The sequence below is a fragment of the Rhinolophus ferrumequinum genome, chromosome 12, assembly GCF_004115265.2.
Source record: "Rhinolophus ferrumequinum isolate MPI-CBG mRhiFer1 chromosome 12, mRhiFer1_v1.p, whole genome shotgun sequence".
Taxonomy (NCBI): Eukaryota; Metazoa; Chordata; class Mammalia; order Chiroptera; family Rhinolophidae; genus Rhinolophus; species Rhinolophus ferrumequinum.
In genome coordinates, this window is record NC_046295.1 from 5,446,526 (window position 1) to 5,460,187 (window position 13,662).

The 13,662-nt window shown below is 45.1% G+C and overlaps 1 protein-coding gene across 2 annotated transcripts in view; it reads right to left on the minus strand.

The window, feature by feature from the left end:
* Nucleotides 1–7,081, minus strand: part of SPIN1 (spindlin 1) — a 68,051-nt gene extending 60,970 nt beyond the window's left edge. The window contains exon 1 of one of the 2 annotated variants that reach the window (XM_033122717.1): nt 6,977–7,081. The gene's annotated coding sequence lies outside the window, so the exon portion shown is untranslated. Of the gene's footprint in view, nt 1–6,670; nt 6,801–6,976 lie in introns of those variants that run through there. The other variant, XM_033122718.1, reaches the window with a different exon arrangement.
* Nucleotides 7,082–13,662: the final 6,581 nt, after the last annotated feature.

Genomic DNA, 13,662 nt, shown 5'->3' on the forward strand with positions numbered 1-13,662 from the left:
ACTATTCCGGGCAGAGGAAAAGAACAAGTGCTATGCTCCCTTGGCGGACAAGATGGTGGGCACGGAAAATGGTAGAAGGACCAGCATGGCTGGGACTAGGAAACCAAGGGAAGATTTAGTGTAGTGAGGCAAAAGCCCCAAAGGATGACAATTATGTATGCCCTTGAGGCTATGTGATGTAGTTCTGTCCTCAAAACAATTTGAAGCCATTGAGAGTTTTAAGTAAAAGGGTGACATAATTAGATCTGCCTTTTTAAAATGAAATTTTTTTTTAAAGATTTTATTGGGGAAGGGGAACAGGACTTTATTGGGGGACAGTGTACTTCCAGGGCTTTTTCCAAGTCAAGTTGTTGTCCTTTCAGTCTTAGTTGTGGAGGGCACAGCTCAGCTCCAGGTCCAGTTGCCACTGCTAGTTGCAGGGGGCACAGCCCACCATCTCTTGCGGGAGTCGAACTGGCAACCTTGTGGTTGAGAGGATGCGCTCCAACCAACTGAGCCTTCCAGGAGCTCAGCGGCAACTCTGCTCAAGGTGCTGTGTTCAATCTTAGTTGCAGGGGGCAGAGCCCACCATCCCTTGCGGGACTCGAGGAGTCAAACCGGCAACCTTGTGGTTGAGAGCCCACTGGCCCATGTGGGAATCGAACCGGCAGCCTTCGGAGTTAGGAGCACGGAGCTCCAACCACCTGAGCCACCGGGCCGGCCCTAAAATGTAATTTTTTGACACTAACAGAATTACAAACATATTTATCCATTTTACCCCAAAATCTCTCTATCTTAAAGCTGTTCCTGCACAAATACAAAACAGAATAGCCACAAGATTTTCATTGCAGCAATATTTATAAGTGTTCATCATTAAGAGACAAAATGCAGGCACAAAAAACTGGAAAAGAACTTATATGAAGTGACCTTCAGAATATATTAAGCAAAAAGAAAGCGTACATAGAGTTCTATGTTTTAAGGAAGAAGGGAAATGAAAATACGTGTTTGAGCTTATATTTGCAAAAATGAAGCAACAGAAGAGTAAGCCAGAAACTAATAAAAATGGGGCAGGAGGGGAACGAATAGAGGGGGCCGAATGGAAGGGAGGCTGTAAACATACCATTGTAATACAGCTGTAACTTCTGAACCACCTAAGTGTTTTACATACCGAAAAAATACATTAAATTAAAGCAATCCTTAAAAGTTAAGGAGGGCCAGCCCGGTGGCTTAGGCTGTTGGAGCTCTGTGCTCCTAACGCCGAAGGCTGCCGGTTCGATTCCCACATGGGCCAGTGGGCTCTCAACCACAAGGTTGCCAGTTCGATTCCTCGAGTCCCGCGAGGAATGGTGGGCAGTGCCCCCTGCAACTAAGATTGAACACAGCACCTTGACATGAGCTGCCGCTGAGCTCCCGGATGGCTCAGTTGGTTGGAACACAGGCTCTGAACCACAAGGTTGCCGGTTCAACTCCCACAAGGGATGGTGGGCTGCGCCCCCTGCAACTAGAAACGGCAACTGGACCTGGAGCTGAGCTGTGCCCTCCACAACTAAGATTGAAAGGACAACATGACTTGGAAAAAAGTCCTGGAAGTACACACTGTTCCCAATAAAGTCCTGTTCCCCTTTCCCAATGAGAAAAAAAAAAAAGCTAAGGATTTCATGCAACTAAACCAAACTAATACTCAAATTGGTACATAATCAGAGGGAAATTCTTTTCAAATGATTCTGTAATTCAGAATGTTATCTGTATATCCTTATGTGGATACATTTTAAGAATAAAAATAATGATATAAACCCATAATCAGTTTATTATTAGTGTTTTCAAACTACTATATTTATATTGTAGGGCAAAGGAAAGTGACTAATGCTAAGAATGGAAATTTTCAATAGTATGAATTGGAAATATCAATATAAAACCAAAATTTATGTATTTCCCAAGTATATCCAGTGAAAGCTGGGGCATCCCGGTAACAATCAGGGTGCACAGCACTAGGTTTTGGTACCTAAATTCCACTCCCAGATAAAAGGGGCTGAAAGAACCAGCTGACAGGTACTGGGCAAGAAAAACACAAAATGCATCTCAGACGTTTTGTGTCAGGAGCAAGAAACAGTTCAAAGATTAATGAGGTTTTGTCCAAGGGAAGAGAATTAGCTTCAAAGGACACCACCACACTCAAGTTAGGGCAAGCTGGGGAAAAAGAATGATAACTGATTAAAACACACTGAATACACAAAAATCCGTGGGCCACAGTGATCCTCGAGAGAGAGCAAAAAGGAAGCTCACAACAAACCAATCCTTACAAAGTAAAAAGGACATTCTTATCACTTGTATCAGAACCTAAAACTCAAGCTAAGACTATTCAGATAGATGATGAGTTAATATTACAGATAGATACATAGATCATATACATGTCTACAACGTATAGATCATATATAGATAAATATATAGGTCATATGCAGATTCAAAAATTAAACCTAGGTTATAAAGATATAACTATAAGCAAAATGAACTTACTATAAATAATCTAAATTTTTAAAAAGTTGTTTTGCTTTTGTATTTTAAAGACATTACTGCAATCTAAAAACATCTAAAATGTTAAATATATGGCGATGGAAAGAGAACTGACTCTGGGTGGTGAACACACAATGTGATAAAATAGATGATGTAATACAGAATTGTACACCTGAAATCTGTGTAAATTTACTAACAATTGTCACCCCAATAAACTTTAATTAAAAAATAAAAATATCTACAATGGTATAAAATGATTTACTAGTCTTTTCATTTACTCTCTCAACATTTGGATAATACCCATGTTGAATGTTGAATGACTCCTTCCTCCCCACACCCAACCCAATCCCCCGAAAGTCAACACATGCAACATTCTAGTAACTCCAGACTGATTCCTCCTGCCTCAAATGAGTTCACCTAACCTCTCCAGCAGGCTAGACGCTAAAGACTAGGGATCCTACACTGGCAGACTCCTCCAATACACCTTTCATGACGTTCAATGCCTGTCAATGGCTTCCATCACCTACAGGATAAACACCAATTGCCTTAATGTGATATGTAGAATTATTTAAAATCTGGCCCCAAATTGATCCCTAGACAAACTGGCGATGACAAACTACAGGTGGTGTCAGCAGGGGTGATCATCATCATGATCAATCCCCACAGAGCACTTACTGTATCCAAGAGCCACCGCACTGAAACGTAACACCTGATGAAGTAGATGTCCTCATCGCATTTTACAACTCAACATACACAAGAGTAAAACGTAACGAGGATTATTGGGATTCAAACCCAGGATGGTCTCAAACATTCTCTTCGTGCCTCTGCTCCTGCTGTCGCTCCATCTAGACTTCCATGCTCTCCTACTCTATATTCTGCAGGGGCATAACCTTCTTTCCAGATACCCTCAATAGAATTTCCTCATTATATACATGTGTATCTTCCTACCAGACTGAGGTCTCTAAGGGCACATCTTTATATATTATGTCCATACATGACTTGTTCTAGAAAGGACTTATGCCAATTTTAGGAGCATAAAACAAGCACCCAATAAAGATTTAATTAAAAATTAAATTGAATACTGGGCACAACTAAGCAACCTGGTTACTTCAACATGAAAAAGTCATGCTAATAACTACAGCAAAGTTCAAAAGCAGGAAGGGGGAGGAAATCAACAATGTTTGGCACCAGCTGCTCTTTTTCAGGAACTGTATTGGAAACTCTAGTGTCCATTTAATTTAATTCTCATAATAGCTTTAGATGATAGGTTTCATCCCAGTTTACAGCTGAGGAATCCAAAACTTTAAATTGCTACGTGATGAATCAGCTATGTGGCTTTGGACCAGTAGGGCTGAATTGCAACCCAACTCTTCTGAGTTGAAAAACCATACTGTTTCCCCAACCAACTCCAGAACTCATCTCCTTTTCACAGTACGATAATGTCTTCCAAACTAAACTGAACAAAATACTTGGACAAAATAGTTGATTCCCCTCTTCCAATTTCTTTTTATTCAAAGAAAAGAGAAATATTTAATTAAGCATTTAATAAACATAAGTATTTCCATGGATATATATTAACTGTTGTTTCTAAGCAAATTAAGGTCCTGCTAACAGCCAAACCAAAAGAAATATCCAACAGCATTATTTTTAATCTCTAAATAATCCACATGAGTAATTCCGGAAACAACAGTATCCTTTTCATGTATTTCTAACATCCCAGGAAAAAAATGCTAACAATTAAGGAATGTATCCAGGGAAGTTGTAACTGTGTAATCAGGTAAGTCATGGGGACATGAAAACACTGTAATTAAATTTCTTCTAGTTAAGACTTCAAATTAATAACTCTCATAATATCTCAATACAATAACAGTCAAATTTGAGGTACTACTTCCCATAAGTGTACAGTCACACACAAACCACAACAATCTCCCAGTTCACAATTAAAGGAGAAGTACCACTCATTATCTAAGATGCACTGTGGACACCCATGACCAACATTACCTAGACTTCATGGATGGATGTTAATAGACATTACACTAACAACAAAACAAAAAGGGATCTGGGGCCAAATATGGAAAACATTACTGCACTGTTTCTCTCAGGCCTTAATGTGCTAATGTGAATTGTGACCTTGGGGGGAGAAGAAAAGGACACAGCTTTGTTTCCCAAACTTATGTGACCCCTTTTCCTGTAGCATCTCTTAGAGCTACAGATGCTCCTCAATTTACAATGGGGTTACATCCCAAAGAACCCATCGTTAGGTTGAAAATATTGTAAATTGAAAACGCATTTAATACACCAATCGTACCAAACATCATGGCTTTGCCTGGCCTACCTTAAACGTGCTCAGAACACTTACATTAGCCTTTAGCTAGGCCGTTAGGTTAGGCAATTACTCATGAGTAACTGCCTTCCTCATCTTCTAACCAGAAACAGGACGCACAAGATAGGTGTTTCGTAAACATGATGGGATGCAAAAACCCAAAACACAATATCCAAGAATCACTGGCAACACAGTCCACAGTGGAGTACTGGTTGTGATCACAGGCCTGACTGGGAGCTGTGGCTCACCGCCCAGCATCACCCGAGTATGGTGCTGTATATCACTAGATGGGGAAGAGATCAAACTTCAACATCTGTAGTCCGGTTTCTACTGAATGCATATTGTATTCACACCATCGTAAAGTCGAAAAATCGTAAGTGGGATGTCTGTTGTGTCACAAATAATGCCACCTTAAGCAACACAGTTTTGGATTCTAAAACTAAGTAAATATTGTTACCGTATTCTGAGTCGGTAATTAAAGGTACTGCCAGAAACAGTCTTAGCGGAATTCCTGGGATCATCGAAAGTCTTAAAAATCCTAAATTAAACAAAGAGATGACTAAAGGCCCTTTTTCCTTACCCATTTCACAGCATTTTAACAGTAACCATTTCACTACTCAAAAGATTAGAAATTCTACTTTGTTTCTTACAAGAAACTACCAATAATTTTGAAACATACTGTCCTATCTTACATATAATCAAGACTGATAATAAACGTTCTGTAAATTAGTAGCTACAATGTTTTGGTGTTTGCCCATTAACTAGGGCTGGGGGAGGGGAGTTGAGAGAAGCCTCCCTCATTTCACTTGAACCCCAACTGAAATTTCACAAAAGTTCAGTCTCTAAGACTGTTCACAAGCTCAATGTGTTCTAGTATACACACCCAGTACAGGTTTAATTTTCACTTCCTAACAAAAGCTACGTAGAAAGTAATTACTGTACTCTCTATCAATCCTTTCCAACTGCAGAGTTCCTTCCAGAAAATTCCAACAGAATAAAGTTATATAGGTATTCGCATTTTGGTAGGTATGTCGTCTTTGGCAGAAATCACGTTACGTAGTGTAAGCCTTTAAAACACTGAGATGTATTGTGTTGCTTTTTGATATGTAGCTAAACAATCCTCCTTTGCCACTTCAACATGCAGGAAAAACCATCTCCAAAACCCGGAATTCCATCCCACAAGTCAAAGAAAGCAAATAAATATGAAACAACTGCGCAAACAGACTTGGGATGCCTATTTCGTGGCATTTACTGCGGAAGCCGTCACTAAAACCCAGTCTGGTAATGTGGGGGTCGCACCCCCAGTGGAGAGGCGGGCAGAACAGAACCAAAGGCACTGCGCAGTTTCCGTGTCGTGCGATTCATCTCCACAAACGCTGCGGAATGCGCTCAAGGTCATAGTGAGAGAAAAAGTGTGTGTGTGAGTGCGCAGACCCCGCCACCCGCCCGTCTCGCGGAAGGAGCCTAGGGTGAAGGGTGCCGCAAGAAAAATGGGGCTGTGGGCGTCACGGGGAACGCCAAAGCAAAGCCCACCGCGAGGACAGGAGGGCAGCGCTGGGCTGTAGGGGCCCATCCACAGAACTCCTTCCCTTCTCTCCCTGGGGTCACAACCCTGTCCCTCCCCTAGCACAGTGTCCCGCACTGCCTCGCCCCCGCCCCGGGAGACCCGTCCTCTCCTCTCCCTCCCCACGTCTTTCCTTCTCTCCTTCCTTCCTTCCTCTCCTCCCTCCCTCCAAGCCCTCCAACCCCCCTCCCGCGCCCCGGGGGACGCCTACCCTCCCCCTCTCTCCAGCCCCTCCCACGCCCATAGGGTCCCGTTCCCCTTCCCCAGCCCAGCCTGGGTTACACAACACTCACCCCGCCCGCCCCCGCTGGCACCCGCCGCAACGATCCCCCCCCCTCGCCCCGGGATCGCGCAGCCGCGGCGTCCGGAACAAAGCGCGCGGTGCGGCCGAGCCGGGGGCGGCGGCCATGTTGGCGGGGGCGGCGAACAAAGGCGTGCGGCCCGAGGCCCCCACCCACGGCCCGGCCGGCAGGGGGCGCTGTGCAGGCGCCGCCCGGACAATGAGCCGCGGCCCGTCGCTCCCCGGGCGCCACCGCCCCTCATCGAGCCCAACGCGCCCCCCTCACGGCGCCCTCTCCCCCACGACGCACGTGCCTCACCTGCCGGCCACCGAGGCCGCTGTCCGCAGCCTGCGGGGCCCGCCGTCCCGCGCCGCGCTCCCGCCCCGACCGAGCCAGACGGCGCCGCCCCGCCCCCGCTCCGCCGCCGCCACCGCCGCCGCCGCCCGCCCCCGGCCGCACGGCGCACGCGCACTACGCGGGCCGACTGCGCCGGCTGCGCGGTTCGACCCCGGCCCGAAGGGCTGCACTGCGCAGGCGCTGCAGGCAATGGGCGGGGCCTGGCGCTGCTCACCTGGCCGCAGGGTGGGCGGGGCAGGACTGAGTTCTGCAGGGTCTGGCCGGCGACGGGGCAAGGCCTGGTGGGCAATGGAACGGAGCCTGGCGCGGCTCACCTGGAGGTGGGGCGGGCGGAGAAGGACTGAGAGGGCCGGGACCTGGCGGGTGACGGCGCGGAGTCTGGTGGGGCGGGGCCTGGAGCTGCTTTCACCTGGTGGCGGGGTAGGCGAGCATGGCCGCCAGGCTCCAGGTGCTTTCCGGGAAAGGGCGGTGTTCAGGGCGCGTAGTCCCAGGAGCCTAGGTGGACTAGACTGGCGCCGGAAGTTAGGCCTCCAGGGAAGTTTCGTTTTCGCTCATTGGGAGGCCTTTAACCAGCCCTCCTTGTCCTTGCATTGAAGCAGCAAGTTGTTCTGCGGCGCTCACGCTGCCCGCAGGATGAGGCCAGACACCTTGGCAACGGCGTCCTCGGGCTGAGCCGTGCTATCCACCGCGGGCCCGCTTCCCACGCGGACTCCGCGGTGGCCCGGACCCAAGCTGCACCTTCTCACTGCCCTACCTGGCGGATGGGTGGTCTGGGATGCTTCTGCAAGACCTGACGTCCTCCCAGTGGCCGGCCCCTACCGCAAACGGGAGTACTGGCCGGGCTCACCTGAGATCAGGAGCCAGGCGTACGCGCATCAACTTATTTGACTTTGCTTCATCCTAAAAGCCCTTTGAGCGTTAGGGTGGGTGTTTGCAGGATAGAGAGGAAGGAACAGTTTTGACTCTTGCGGGATTGAGTGGGGGACCTGGAGGCTGAATCCCGGTTCTGAACCCCAACCCCTGCCCGGTGCTCTCCCCTTTCCCCAACTTGCCCCACTTCCAACCTAGGCTCTCCCCTTCCTCCCAACAACCCTCCCTCCAGCTCCCACTAGCCGGTGTTCTCCACGTGGTTCCTCAAGTGCGAAAGCACAGCCATAACAATACACCGCCTCCCCAAGTGTTGTCAGTGTAAATGACAAGACTTATTATTAGAAAGCACTTTGTACACTCTAACCTGCAGCACGCCTGTTTGCAATACTCTGGAATTTCACTAGCACTCTTTTCCAAATAAGATTGGTACGTGCCTGCTCAAACTGATCATGTCAGATAAGCAGTGGCAGGCACGGGAAGTTCATAGGCCAACTAGAGGGCCAGTTTAGATACAGACGTATAAAAGTGAATCATCGTACTTAGCAGTTAGGAAGTATTGGGAAATTGTTACTTTTGTTTGTACGTTTAATGCTGATGCCCCAGAAGGTAGTGGAGCATTTCAGGAACAAGGAGGAATGGTGCCAAGGAGCTGGTTGGAACACTTCAGTGGCTCCCTGGGTTTTTCCACCTCACCACTATTGACATTTGGGGCCAGATAATTCTTCTTCAAGGGGAATGTTTGACAGCATCGCTGCCCTCCTCCCTCTAGATGCCAGCAGTACACCCACTCCCCCAACAGTACCACAACCAAAAATGTCTCCAGAAAAAGCCGAATGTGTTGTGTCATTGTCCCCTGCCCCCTCTCTGAGAACCCCTGGTTTAAATGTTGCCTCTAGTGATGGTCCCTGAAGCTATCAAGGCGGGGGAGCTCAGCCAGCCCTATGTCAGAAAAGGACACGCTCTCCAGAGGACAACTACCAGTTCTGCTAGTAGTATCTCAACTGCCCTCTGCAGCCTTGCTCATTAGCATACCGACTGTCAAAAATGGGTTTTTACGTCACCCATGTGTATCTGCCAAAAATCTTTAAAATGAATCTAGTCATCACTGGGTAAAAATCAGACATCCAGATTGAGGTACATTCTGCAAAACAGCTCCACCAAACTCTTCGAAAAGCCAATACAGTAGTACATCGGTTTTCGAATGTCTCCATTGACGAACATTTCAGTTTACGAACACCCTAAACCCAGAAGTAAATGCTTCGGTTTTCGAACACGTCTCAGAAGTGAAACATGTCACACGACTTCCACTGAGTTCAAGATCCTGAGGCCTAGCTGTCGGCTGTTTTCGAACGTTTCAGAACTCTAATGGTCTTCTGGAACGGATTACATTCAAAAACCGAGGTCTCACTGTATCAAGAAAAGCTAGGGAATCACTCCAAACATAGTAGGAGACCACCAACAAATCATCACGTGACCCTTCATCATACACCAGGTTGAAGGAAAGAAGTTATGAAAGAGATTCCAGGGACAATTGGAGAACTTTGGAGTAATATTAGAGTCTTATTAAATCATAATTAAAGGTTTCAGTGTGGTGATGGCTATTACTGAGCATGCCTTGTTATTAGCAGATATGTGCTGAATTATTTAAAGTCAAGCTGTGGTGGCTACAACTTCCTTTCAAATGGCTCAGAAACAGGTGTGTTTTCTATAGAGATAAGCATATAGAGCAAAATGGTAACAACTGGGGATCTAGACAATGGTATATGTGTATTCATTGTACAATTTTTTTCAACTTTTCTGAAAAGCTAATTTTTTTCAAAATAAGCTGGAAAAGTGGAATTCAAGTTATTTCATGAATTGCTAGAATGCTCAGTAAGCCGCATTGCTTCAGCTTCACAGGCTGCCCCTGCTCTCTTCCAACTTGCTGACCAAACATTTCCAGAAACTTAAATATACAGAGGGTGCCAAAAAGTGTATACACACTTTAAGAAAGGAAAACTATTAAAATTTTAATACTGTATACTGATAACAAAAGATGAATACAAGTCACGTTTGACTTCTGCAATTACAAGAGGTGCCCAAAGTGGTTACCATCAGCGTCCAGACACTTCTGATTATGGCAAACTACTGCTTCAGCAACGTTGACCAAAGTGTTCACTTGTATACATTTTTTTGGCACCCCCAATATAGTTCATTTCTTTACAATTTCTCAATCACATTTGACTTCTGGATTTTAGGTCTGCGTGGCCTACGTCTATTTTCTTCCTGCAGGAAGGAATTTATATTTGCTTATAGCTATAGTAGGGTCGATGCTTCTTTTAATGCTGTGTCCCTGGGTTCCTACTTGGGAATATGAGAATTTCTGCCCCAGAGATGAATATGTTTGTTAACCTAAAAATAAATGGCCAAAGTGAGGCAACGAGCATGTATTTGAGATCCAAAAGAATAGCCATTGGAGAAGTACTGATTCAGGCAGAAACCCAAATAGTGTTCAGGTTAGGAGGCAGAGGCAAAGGGCTATTTATAAGAAAGGGAAGGGGATCAATTACATCAATAGAAGGAAGGCATTTCTATAGGGGCAGATAAGCTAAATTAGTGATGCTAAATCTAAAGAATGTTTCTAATTTTCAGTCCAGTAGTCATAATAACTGCTTTCTGGTTGTTTTTGCAAACAGTTGTTTGGGATATAACGTTGCTTTAGGCCCAGTCCAAAGGATATTTTGCCCTGTTTTAACATTCCAAAGGGTTGAGGCAAAGACTGCAAGGCAGTTCTGGAATGGCAGCTCAACTCCATTTTAAAGTGGCTCCATTTAGTATTTTTCTTACACATTTGTGATGTGGGAGTGGAGCGAACTCAGACCCTCGGTGAACCCTGGTATATCTACCCTACTGACATGATGTGATACTTGGAAACCAATCCTTTTCAAATTAGTTACATAATTATTCAATTAATGCAACACAGCAGAAAGTATTCAGAATCCAGTGTATACCCCTTACATAGGGATATTTCTTTGTATTGGCTTAACCTCTAGGTGGATGAGCTTGGTGGGCATGCTCTCTCCCCAGTGCTGCCTGGGTCACCCCGAGTTGGTCCCACAGCCTGGTCACAGGCAGTGGGGGCAAAGTCACTGAAATGGAAGTGTTCAGGGTTTTTACACGGGGAACACATTGACCCTCATGGATGGGGCTCATGCTGGCTCTCCCACTCCCACCTGTGACTATATGTTTGTGGCTACACTGATGAAGCAGTCCGAACATGTGACTCCCGATAAGATGGTGGGCACACTAGGACAGAGGCAGCTCTTCTCTGATCAGGCGCTGGGCCAGATCTCTCTGATTGACAGCCATGTTGGTACACACTCTACAGGACGAAGTACAAGATCCAGAGCCTTCCTGGATGGCCAGCAGTAGGACCAGAAAGAGGGGAAGGGGTAAGGAGACCTCAGGAAGGGCAGAGTCAGCTGTGCCTGGAACCCCTCCACTCCTGGCTACAGGAGGCTGGAATTGGTGACAGTAGATTTTCCAAGCCTCTCATCACCCTTTGTCATCTTATCTTTTATCACCCTTGCAGAGGACAGATCCTTTGATTCCTTTCCCTGCTGTATCTCTACTGCCTAGGATAGAGCCTGGGAAGAGAAGGGGTTCATTAATGACTCTACAGAAGAATCTTTGTGGTCTCTAGATGGCTTCCCCAGGTTTGCGTCACAACATAAATGCTAAAGTTATTCTTCTAGGGGAAGTAACCGTTTAGGTAAAACAATCAGGTTCCCACCCTAAGATGCTAATGCTGGCCCTGGAGAAGCCACACCCAGTTCTAAGCCCAGCCCTCTGTCTTCTGACCCCTTCCCCACTCCCCCAATTCCCTCTCTAGGGTCCACCTCATCTAGGGTATGAGTCCCCTCCTTTCCCATTCAGAATGGAAGGGGTCTGGCCACCTAGATTCCATGGAAGCCGCAGGTCAGGTAGACCCCACACTAAAGTGTCTTCCTGTTGAAGCGGGAGGGAACTGGCCTGCTGCAACTCTCTCTGCTTGGATGTCTGGCAGCAGTGGGATTAGAAGTGTCAAAGAGGGCCACTTTTCTCTCTGGAATCCTGTCTCTCAGAAGGTACTCTCTCCACACTCATTTTTGGCTTGATACTTTGTTCCTGGAACCTTAGCAAAATCACAAATGAGAGTGCCATGCCCCTTCCCGGCTTCTCTCAAACAATTGAAACTGTCACTGTCACTGTCACAGCACTGCTGAATGTAAAGTTATAACAGAAGAGCTTTTCTACTCCCTGGCTCAACAAGTATCCAATGGACCCTATCAGCAGGAGGAGCTGCATTAGCCTCTGGAGAGGATGCTATGTGTACATACACAAGAATGTTTACAGGTCATGGAGGGAACATCACATGGTGCTAAGGAAATGTTTTTTGAATCAATGACTCCAAGAGAGAAACAGCAGGAGCAGAATTTAGCCATCTGGTCAACTACATACACAGCTTCCTCCTCTGGCTCACTCTTTCCTCCCTCCAGGTCATTTTCTATAAAGGAGGCAAATAAACGCTTATAAATGTCACTTCTTCAGAGAAACCTCACCTGATCACACAAGTAGATTGTCCTCTATTCTCTTTTACTTAGATCCTTGTGTATTTTTCTTTGCAGTTCTGATTCTCTTTTGTAATTACATACATTGTTGATTTGTTTACTGGGTATTGTCTGTTACCCTCCCTATTATTAAGTTCAGGGGGCAGAAACAAGATCTATTTTCCTTAGCAAAATGCTTCTTAGGGGACAGTAAGTGTTCAACAACTATGTGTTATAAAGTAATGCATGACTTGTTCTGGGAATACTGGATCTTATGGATTCATTAGGACACAGAGCTTGTGAAGGGCCTCAAACACCAGAATACTGGGGACTTAAACTCTCCTTACCGACTCTTACAACGTTATGTCAGGATCAAAATGAAGTTTATGCCGACCTACACACGTGTAAGAAGTTTCATCATCCAGTAAGAAACAGCTAAAGATATTCGGTCAGGTTTGTGGTTGACTTTGTTCAATCAATCTGGTGCTATCTAGAGGAGAATTTGCAATGGGAATCATGAAATATAGCAGACCATGAAGAAAGTTACTATAATAACTTTTGGGTACAGGATTTGAACTGAATGGAATACTTATGAAAAGGATAATAACTTTCAAACAGCAAGCAAACTGGATACTTGATGATAGTGGAGAGTTATTATTTTAGTGGCAGGGGGATGATAGTAACATTATGGTTAGGTTGAGAAGGAGGAAGTCCTCATTATTAAAAGAAACATCTTGAAGGATTTTGATTAAACAGTATGATGATACAATTATACTGATTTCTCTCAACAAATTTGTTTGTTTTTGAACTTTTACAAATGGAATCAAACAGTGACATGCCTACAAATTACATATTCCTTCAATATTGTTTACGCATCCCTATATGCAATCTGGAATATATACTTGTAGGATATATTCCTGGAAGTGGGATTCCTGAATAGAGCGTTTGAGTGTTTGTGTTAATAGACACTACACCCACACAACAATATCAAAATTTTAGATCTTTGTCAATTTAATAGGTGAGTAAAATCATATCCCATGATAGTTTTTATTTGCATTTCTCTCACTGTAATAGAGATTGGTCTCTTTTCATATATTTAAAAGTCATTTGATCCTAAGGAATCCACTAAAAATATCACAAGAAATAAATGAGTTCAGCAAGGTTGTAGGACACAGGTCAATGTACAAAAATCAATTGTATTTCTATACA